Source organism: Dioscorea cayenensis, chromosome 9, assembly GCF_009730915.1.
Source record: "Dioscorea cayenensis subsp. rotundata cultivar TDr96_F1 chromosome 9, TDr96_F1_v2_PseudoChromosome.rev07_lg8_w22 25.fasta, whole genome shotgun sequence".
NCBI classification, from domain to species: Eukaryota; Viridiplantae; Streptophyta; class Magnoliopsida; order Dioscoreales; family Dioscoreaceae; genus Dioscorea; species Dioscorea cayenensis.
In genome coordinates this window covers 12,769,777-12,780,155 of record NC_052479.1, presented here as the reverse complement: position 1 = coordinate 12,780,155, position 10,379 = coordinate 12,769,777, and the positions used below count along the sequence as shown (strand labels likewise).

The window sequence follows — 10,379 nt, the reverse complement described above, 5'->3', positions numbered from 1 at the left end:
TAGTCGCCCGATTCCACTCTATTTAAAGCGATTTCAGCCCCGATTTCAGATTCTTTTCTCCATCTTTTCCCTAACTTGTGAGAGGGTTTCGGCTAGGGTTTCGAGGGGTATTGGCCAAGGTTTTGGAGAGGTTCTATGGCTCCGACATCATGATTCCATTAGGAAGAAGGTTGGTAGGGGAGCTTCGATCGAGGCGTATCCTATACCGGACGAAGGAATCCTTGGACGACGAGTAGAGGACTTTCCACAAGACCATCGACACGACCATCGAGGGGGTTTCTTTATGGATTCATTGCTTTTACATTCGATTTCTTTGATTGTACTTAGCTCCATGGAGAGCTAAAACCCTAGTGGGTACTTGGGTGATTGTGAACCCTAGGATGTATTCGTTTCATTGAACTCCTTTATTATGCTTTCAATAAATTGATGTTTATTGTGAGTTCCAACCTTGAATGCTTGATTGTATGAACATTTCCCCTAGAGTGACACTAGGGTTGAGAGTTCTTGTTGGTAACCTTGTGAGTGAGTGACACACCACGGCGTTAGACAAAAGCTAGGTTGGAGAGGGTTGAAAGGGTGAGTCGAGAGTGCAGTGAGCGTCCCTTTCCCCTCCGACGTGATAGATTCTACGTCCGTTCCTCGAGTTCTTTCTGCGGCCATAATAGAGTGAATGGTCTAAGGGATGAACCTCCGCTGGGGCCTAGTTGCGCGTGCAATGGAGTGAAGCGTTGAGGTGATCTTAGTATCTAGGGCTTAATTGTGGCTAGGGCCCTTCCGCTTGGACCAAAGGGTTAGGTCTATAATTAGGAAGCGATTTATCACTTGGAATCCCTAGAGCCCATTGCAACTTTATTATAGTGCGAGGTTGAGAGGTTACTTAATCTCTCCTCTGGGACATGAATAGAGTTAGGCATAGTTGACCTTAGATTTGGGACTATGTATGTAAGGATTTCCACGACTCACCATTGCATCGATTAGGAAGCATAATAGAGAGTTCTTGCACTTGAAACGATTTTCCTATGTGAAGCATCATCCGAGTACCCCATCTTTATCGATTGCCTTACCCTTTTCTTTATTCTTGCTCTCTCACTTGTTTCTTTTATTATTGAGAATTGAATCAATTTCACACCAATCACTATTGATCTTTTACATAGCTAAGAATCGAATTAAGTATTTTTATTCCCTACTCCCTGTGGATTCGACCCCGCTCACCAGGGATTATTACTTCCACAAACCCGTGCACTTGTGGGATATATGCAAGGGGTACTTGTCAAACACTGTAGCAATAATTGTAGCAGTACTGTTCACAGCCGGCCGAGAAATCAGAGAGACAGAGAATCCACACGGGCATGTGGAAATTCCGCACGGGCGCGTGTACCATCCACGCCCGTGGAGTTGTCCGATTCCAGCCCTATTTAAAGCCGATTGAACCCCGATTTTGGTATTCTTTTCTCTATCTTATCCCCAACTTGCGAGAGGGCTTCGGCTAGGGTTTTGAGGGGTATTGGCCAAGGTTTTGGAGTGGTTCTACAGCGCCGACATCGTGATTCCATTAGGAAGAAGGTTGGTAGGGGAGCTTCGATCGAGGCGTATCCTATACCGGACGAAGGAATCCTTGGACGACGAGTAGAGGACTTTCCACAAGACCATCGACACGACCATCGAGTGGGTTTCTTTATGGATTCATTGCTTTTAAATTCGATTTCTTTGATTGTACTTAGCTCCATGGAGAGCTAAACCCCTAGTGGGTACTTGGGTGGTTGTGAACCCTAGGATGTATTCGTTTCATTGAACTTCTTTATTATGCTTTAAATAAATTGATGTTTATTGTGAGTTCCAACCTTGAATGCTTGATTGTATGAACATTTCCCCTAGAGTGACACTAGGGTTGAGAGTTCTTGTTGGTAACCTTGTGAGTGAGTGACACACCACGAGCGTTAGACAAAGCTAGGTTGGAGAGGGTTGAGAGGGTGAGTCGAGAGGTACAGGAGCGTCACCTTTCCCCTCCGACGTATTAGATTCTACCTCCGTTCCTCGAGTTCTTTGCAGCCATAATAGAGTGAATGGTCTAAGGGATGAACCTCCGCTGGGGCCTAGTTGCGCGTGCAATGGAGTGAAGCGTTGAGGTGATCTTAGTATCTAGAGCTTAATTGTGGCTAGGGACCTTCCACCTGGACCAAAGGGTTAGGTCTAAATCTAGGAAGAGATTTATCACTTGGAATCCCTAGAGCTCATTGCAACTCTATGCGAGTGCGAGGTGTTGAGATTGTTAGATTTCTCCTCCGGGACATGTATAGAGTTAGGCATAGTTGACCTTAGATTTGGGACTATGTATGTAAGGATTTCCACGACTCACCATTGTATTGATTAGGAAGCATAATAGAGAGTTCTTGCACTTGAAGCGATTATCCTAGGTGAAACATCATCCGAGTACCCCATCTTTATCGATTGCCATGCCTCCTCCTTACTTTTGCTCTCTTACTTGTTGCTTTTAATTTCTAAGATTTGAATCATTACCACACTTATCATTGTTGATACTTCACATAGCTAAGAATCGAATTAAGTGTCTTTACTCCCTACTCCCTGTGGATTCGACCCCGCTCATCCGGGATTATTACTTTGAAAAACCCGTGCATTACGGGATATAAGCAAGGGGAGCTTGTCAAGTTTTTGGCGCCGTTGCTGGGGAGTTAAGCGTTTAGATATACTTTGCACTTTGTTTTCTTAGCTATTTCACTACACATTCTATTTCATATCTTCTTATTCTATCATCGGTCTGATTTTCCTTTTCTTTATTTTTGGTGCAGCTCCAGGTTATGACCCAAGGGAATCCATCAATATTGATTGAAGGAGACCCTGAGCTTGAATGTACACTTGAAGGAAAGGGAAAGAACATCGATACAGAAACGACCTAATCCGGCTGATTTGGAAGTAGAAGGATCTGACAACGTGGCAGAACAAAATGAGCAACAACGAACACTATCCGATTATGCGGACCTTGAGTGTTGGGGACACAATCGAGTATTGTGCGTCCCCCAATTACTGACTCGAAATTTCGAGCTAAAGTCGGCATTCATCCATATCTTGCAGCGAGTCCGCACAATTCAACGGTTTGGCCGATGAGGGATCCAAAGCAGTCACATAGAGAGCATCCTCGAGGGTGTGTGACATGTCGAAGATAAATGGTGTGACGGATGATGCCATCAAGTTGAGAGCCTTCCCATTTTCCTTAAAGGGGAAAGCATAGCAGTGGCTAGACTCATTACCTAGAGCATCAATCACTACATGGGAGGAGATGGTAGAAGCTTTTCTAGCCCGTTATTTCCCTCCCGGAAAATCAGCAAAGCTTAGGAATGAGATCTCATCCTTTATGCAGTTGGAATTGGAGTCTCTATTAGAGACATGGGAAAGGTTCAAGGAACTCCTGCGAAAGTGTCTGCAACACGGATTCCCGGAGTAGATGATTGTTCAAACCTTCTACAATGGTTTAAACCCAAGTACAAGGCAACTCTTGGATGCGGCGGCAGGAGGTACCTTAGGTAGCAAGACCCCCGACGAGGCACGTCAATTGATTGAGGAAAAGGGGTTAAATAGCTACTAGTGGAACGCTAGGGAAAAGAAAAAGGTGGCCGGTCTCCATGAAATTGATGCGGTAACTTCATTGGCGGCCCAAGTGGAGAGTTTGAGTAAGAAGCTAGATCTTATAGCTTCGAATAGAGTTGTGGCCATGACCAATTGTACCGGTTGTGGTGGAGGACATGCTTTTTCCGATTGCCCAATCATCATTGGTGATGTTTCTTCAGTTGAGAATGTCGACTTTGTAGGTAATGGAATGAGACCTCAAGGGAATCCATACAGCAACACCTATAATTTAGGTTGGAAGAATCATCCCAACTTTTCATAGAGTAATCAAGGACCACAGAAGACCATGGGGCCATCGGGGTTCCAACAACAACAAGCCCCTCAAGTGGAAAACAGAATTTCAGGCTTGGAATCCCGAATGACGGATTTGAAGAAGCACTTGGCTAGATTTGTTCAATCGGCAAATACAAGGTTTGAATCAGTCGAGGCTACACTTCGCAATCACACCGCCTCCTTGCACAATCTTGAAAATCAAGTGGGGCAAATTGCGAAATCTCTTTCCGAAAGGCCACATGGAAGTTTACCAAGTAACACGAAAACCAACCCGAGAGAACATGTGAAGGCGATCGCTTTGAGAAGCGGTCGTGAGGTTGAAGGGAGGCTTCCGAGTAAGAAACTGAAAGAACATGCACCCGAGGTCGTAGAGGTTGAGAAGGGAGCAAACAAAGAGAAAGAGGTGGCACCCTAACCTTTCAAGCCCAGAATCCCTTATCCCTCTAGATTGAAGAATGACCAAGGGGATGAACAGTATAAGAAGTTCCTGAGTTTGTTCAAGCAACTCCACATCAACATTCCTTTTGTTAAGGCTTTGGCTCAAATGCCTAAGTATGCGAAGTTCCTGAAAGACCTATTAACTAACAAGAGGAAATTGGAGGAGAGTACTTCAGTGGTGCTTGATGCTTCATGCTCGGCGGTGTTGCAAAAGAACATGCCGAACAAGAAGAAGGATCCAGGAAGCTTCATTATTCTGTGTAACATCGGCAACTTAGGTGAGGAATGGCATTGGTGGATTTAGGGGCAAGTATCAACGTCATGCCATATACTTTCTTCCAAAAGCTAGGCTTGGGTGAGCCTAGGCCTACTCGGATGACTTTACAATTGGTGGACGAGCGGTACGACATCCGAGAGGCATCATTGAAGACGTGCTTGTCAAGGTGGACAAGTACATTTTTTTCGGTTGACTTTGTAGTGCTAGATGTCGATGCGGGATGCGGATGTACCCTTGATACTTGGGAGACCGTTCTTGCGAAACTTCCAAAGCATTGATTAACATGGACGGTGGAGGCTTACATTGAGAGTCGGAGGCGATAAGCTCACTTACCGCCTTGCTGAAGCCATGTGGCATTCTCTCGATTTTTGATGACACTTTGTATTTTCTAGACACTACTTGATGAGATTGTTGATGAATATATACTAGGGAAATGTTCAACCCGGATCCGTATGAAGGTTTGTTCGACCAAGAGGAGAGCAATGAAGAAGTAATGATGGTTCGAATGGAGAGGAAACATCTACCCCGGGGATCTTGAAGAATGTGCTCTGAAAAATGAAGAGGGCTAGGAGACGCCACCAAAAATGCCCTAAGACTATTGAAGACGTACATGAGCCAAGGAATTTGGACAAACGATTGCTAGGTGGTCCGAAGCCCGATAGTACACCCTCTACCCTCAAGAGACTTCGCTCATCATGCTTTCAAGTTATGGGTAAGAGGGCAAACCTTCATTCATGAACCCCGTGAGGTAAGAAAGATACGTCAATCTTAGTGACATTAAACAAAGCGCTTCTTGGGAGGCAACCCAAGTGATTCTATGTTTCGTGCCTTTTTAGTTTAGTTTGTTTGCATGAATAAATTGTTAAGTGTTGGTGTTTAAATTTTTTTGAGTGCTTGTGCTTTGCGATTTTATTGTGGGTTTTTAAAGGAATTCATTGTGTGTTTTGTTGCGAATTGGCGAAACTTGGTCGTTTGAGTTCTATTTTTGTGTTTTTATCTGGTAAATTTTGCATAATAGGGCGAGGGCTCGAGGTGTGTCAACATGTTCAGAATATTTCTGCAGAGCCTGCAGGTTTTTCTAAGTCATCCGGAGAAAAGCACGCGGGCGTGAGGGAATTTCCACACGTCCCGTGGATGTGCTACTATGAACTCTTCCAGAGAGGGGCACGGGGCGTCAGGGCGCCCTGTGGATGACCATGCTGACTCGCACACGCCCGTGGAGTAATTTCCCGCACGGGCGTGTGCCTTCCTGCAGTTGGGCAGATTTTCCCGAGAACACACATGGGCGTGGACTCGCCCCTGTGGGTGACCTTGTGAACCACACACGGGCGTGGGCTAATTTCCGCATGCCCGTGCGAAGCTCTGTAGGTTGTTCCCTCCATCCCGAGAAAACATCAGGGGACGTGCGGTCGCCTCTGTGAATTGGGCTTGTGAATGTCCACGCACGTGAGGGAATTTCCCACGACGGGCGTGTGGAAGACTTGATATCTTTCTCGGATGTCCAGGGGAAGCCACAGGGACGTGCGTCGCCCTCGTGGAGTCGAGCACTGCAGGGCGTGGATAATTTCCGCACGCCCGTGGGAGATCGTTCTAAGTCAGTGAGAGTTTTTCCCGAGAGCACACAGGGGCGTGCATAAGCCCCCTTTGGAGCTTTTGAAGTGAGGCACTCGGGCGTGGGGAATTTCCACACTGCAGGTGTGGGATCGTAGACGTCCAAAAAGTCGTGAGTTCTGTTTAAAAGGGGATGATTTCTCTCCTTCTTTCACGACTCCTTTTTCACTAGAAAACACTCTCACAACATTCTCCGAGTCCATTACGCCCGATTTGGTGGGATGTTAGCAAGTTTTCTGGCCTGGCTCTCTATTTTTCTCACTTCTCCTCGATCGGTAAATTCATTTTTTCTTCATCTTCTTCATCAATTCATGATTTCTATTAATTAATCTGGTTAACAAAGCTTCGTTTCTTTAATTGGAACAATGATTTACATTTAGAACAAAGTTAGAGATATTATTGAGAGTTGTATTTTTGGATTGTTGATACCTGGCCGTGCGGTTCTCACGCCCCTTGAATCCACTGAGGCGTGCGGAAAATTCCACGACCCGTGTGGATTTCTGCAGTATTGTTTTATCAACTTGTTTGACTAATTTTGTTTAAATTTGGCAGGTCATGGCACCAAGGACAAAGAAGCAAGCTGATAAGAGGCCACGTGAGTCATCCTCTGAGCCCAAGGGTATGCGATTTGCGATTCCCGAACATCAGGCCCGTTGATGGCGCTTATCGAGACTCCACTTGGGACGGACTCGATTCCGGACACGACTATATTCTGAGATCTTGACGAGGGAGATGAGTTCGCTGATGAGGTTGAGGACCTTGTTTTCAGATGGTGGTTGGCGGCAGTTGTTGACGATTAGAGAGCCCGGCTATCGAGAGTTTGACCTTTGGAGGTGCTCTCCTCGTTTTGAGTTTGATAGAGCGTGTATGAGCTTCAGCGATTTGGGCACCATTCAGTTCAGAGTATTTGGACGGCACCATAGTTTGAGCATTACGCAATTTTCCATACTACTTGGCTTATACGAGGAGGCATTCACAGATTCAGAGGAGTATGCACAGTTGCCTACTGATTATCCTGGAACCTTGACCCCGCGAGAGCTTACAGAGTGCTATGTGGTGAAAGGGTCGTCTGAGCCGGGGGTCTCAAGGCCCACGTGCCTTTCCCGACACTGCCTACGGATATTTGCATGCAATCATGAGTAGGTCGGTGAATGGCCATGGCGATAGTCTTGGTGTCTTGAGCCGCCCGGGAGCTAGCTATGCTTGTGACTCGATGGTGGGCGTGCTGCGATCCACTCCCAGGGCACATCTTTGCTGATTACGCCGAGACACCGAGACGAGTACACTAGGCTGGGGAGCGATCTTCTGGGTCCCACATTACGAGATTAGTGCTGGGCATGGGTGCTCTTGGATTCGAGTCGCGGGGCCGAGAGGGCAGAGTGTACCCGCTCCCTGAGGTCTAGAGACGATGCGGTTGATGGGCGTGGTCCTCGGGGGTTCGAGGCAGTTTTCGTTGAGTCTCTGACCCGAGAGATAGGCGAGGATGAGGGTGATGGCCGGGAGCATCTCGGCCCAGGGCCTCGATCAGCATCGATGGAGACCCAGGGCGCCTCCGGTACCGAGGAACCATCAGATGCGTATGTTTTCACCTTCTGACGATGATGGCTTTGAGAGGCTCGAGAATGCTATCGAGGTGGTCGGCCGAGGTTGCCGAGATTGAGGGCTACCATGAGGCCACTCGGTACGCACGAGTTCATGGCGCGTTTTGACATGTACAGCAGAATCCTAGAGCGAGACGTTGCCTCGTCATTTCGTCCTCGGCGAGGACTCTCGGATGCTGCTGGTACCTCCAGACACCTCCATCCTCGACCCGGCACGGAGGACCCACTATGCTTCCCCTTGCGGCCCGGCAGGCTGAGCCGAGCGACCGACACTTGACCTTTCTTTTACTTTCATGCATTTTACTTTATTTTATTTTCTTGTTTTTAGACTTGTTCACTCAGAAAGGATTTTTCCTTCTGAGTTTGTATTATTGCATTATCGAGGTTGTATTCATTGCTTCATCTTTTTATACACTCGAGTTATTTTTCATTTTCTTGAGCTTCTTTCGAAACCCCCTCATGTATGCGTGCGAGATGGTCTTGTCTTCTTGGAAATTTGAGACTTAGTCATGGGCTGCGGCCAAGGTGCTTTCCGCGCCCGCGGCGTGCGAGACTTCACAACCCGTTGGAACACTGCTCGCAATGAATTAGCTTCATCAAAGCGCAACACTAGGAGTCGGGGTATTGCTTTTGATTGCTTCTCCCACATCTATTTTTGAATGATATATTTTTGGTGAGCTTGCATGTACATTGAGGACAATGTACAACTTAACAAAGTGTGAGTTTCAGCAATGCGCACATCTCTATCGTTCGTGAGGTGATGTATGCTCCACACACGCTTAGTAATGGCGGTTCACCTTTAGTTGCAATGTTTGTGTGTTCTTAGGTCTGGGAGAATTGTTAACATTGAATGTTTTTCATGCTCTAGTTCTTGCTTGAATTTTAGGAAATTTTTGCCCGATTTACAGCGTAGTGCACTACTCACTCTTTGAACTCTATTGGAAAGCTGCATGTTTGATGTTAAAGGGACTAGTTAGGTTTCTTCTTTTGATAAATTGGAAAAATGAAAGAAGGAACAAAGATAGTTTTTTGTTTGTTGTATTTGTTGGGTGGAAAAGAGCTGCCTATGAGTATGAGCTACTCTGCAAGTGGGATACTAGTTGTGTGCCTAATGAGGAAAGAGCTATCTCGTAGGATGAGTGAAAGCTACCACTTGGTGAAAAGAGCTGCCACCTCGAAAGTGTGGCCGCATGGCGGCGCTGGAAAGGGCTACCCAGCAGAGGATGGCATGAAGCTACTACCATCTTTAAAATTTTATCACTTTTGTAGATAAATAAGTCCTTGTACTTAGAACTTTGAGGAGTATAACTTGGGGTGCTTTGGTGAGGTTCACACACTTTACGAGGTCGGGTTTAATGTCCTTTTGTTAGAGTTTTGGCTAGGCATTGATTTTCCGTGTTGGTGTTAAAATTTTCATACTTGTAGAATACTTTCTTTGTATACCTCGGTGAACCTAAGGCCGGGAACTTTCGATATTTTCTTCATTGATGCACGGAATGTTTTAATGTTTTGTGAGGATAAGCAAAGCTTAAGTGTGGGGAGTTTGATAAGTGCTTGTCATGATATGAATCTGGCCGTTCATTTCCTTATATTGAACATTACTTTTCTCGGGGTTTTACATTAATATGTGTGTTTTATGTTACTTTTTATGCGGAGGGTAGAGGTGTGAGGAGGCTAAGTATGAGGAAATAGGCCAATGTCAGTTATAATGCACCTATTTTGGAGGAGATCTTTGCTAAAGGTTCAGATACAGAAGACATAGGGCCGGTGTGTCGAGTTGCTGGAGTGTGTGCGACCTCCTCGCATTCGGTGAGTACATACTATTTGGTAGGGCACGATCGTCATGCTCAGCGTTCCGTCTATGCTTACAAGAGCAAGAACGCCGCCAACATGGCACATCATTAAAGAAGCAAAGTGATTCACAGCGATGTGAGCGTGTGCCGTTTGCGTACGATGAAAGTATGGAATTGGGGAAGTTATTGCGGTCGAAGGCTGTGGTCAGTGCTGACGTAGCTATGCTGTGGCGAAGATGCTTTGTCTGCATGCGGTCACGACTCGGACGAAGCGAGCAGGGAGATCCTCACTGGCGTGTGGAGTATCCACGTGGGTGTGGAAATTTCCGCGCGGTAGCGTATCGCGTACATGCGCCCGTCAGGTGCTTGCGATTCATAGCCCCTATTTAAAGCCGTTCGGCCCGAGTTTGGTATTCTTTCTCCATCTTTTCCCCAAACTTGCGAGAAGGACTTGGCTAGTTTTCGAGGGTGATTGGCCAGGTTTTGGGGAGGTTCTCTGCTCGACATCGTGATTCCATTAGGAAGAGAAGGTTGGTAGAGGACACGATCGGTGCGTATCTATACCGGACGAGAGGAATCCTTGGAGCTGACGAGTAGAGGACTCTCCACAAGACCATCGACTCGACCATCGACGTGCCTTTATGGACTCGTAGCTTTTTACATTCGATTTCTTTGATTGTACTAAGCTCCGGATGGAGGCTAAACACCTGGTGGGTGCCTTGGGTGTTATATATATATATATAT

General features: G+C 46.4%; 1 non-coding gene across 1 annotated transcript; it reads right to left on the bottom strand.

The window, feature by feature from the left end:
• Positions 1 to 3,343: 3,343 nt before the first annotated feature.
• On the bottom strand, positions 3,344 to 3,450 carry LOC120269672. The gene has a single exon (XR_005539315.1). It is a non-coding gene; the product is annotated as a small nucleolar RNA R71 (small nucleolar RNA).
• Between the last annotated feature and the right edge of the window lie 6,929 nt (positions 3,451 to 10,379).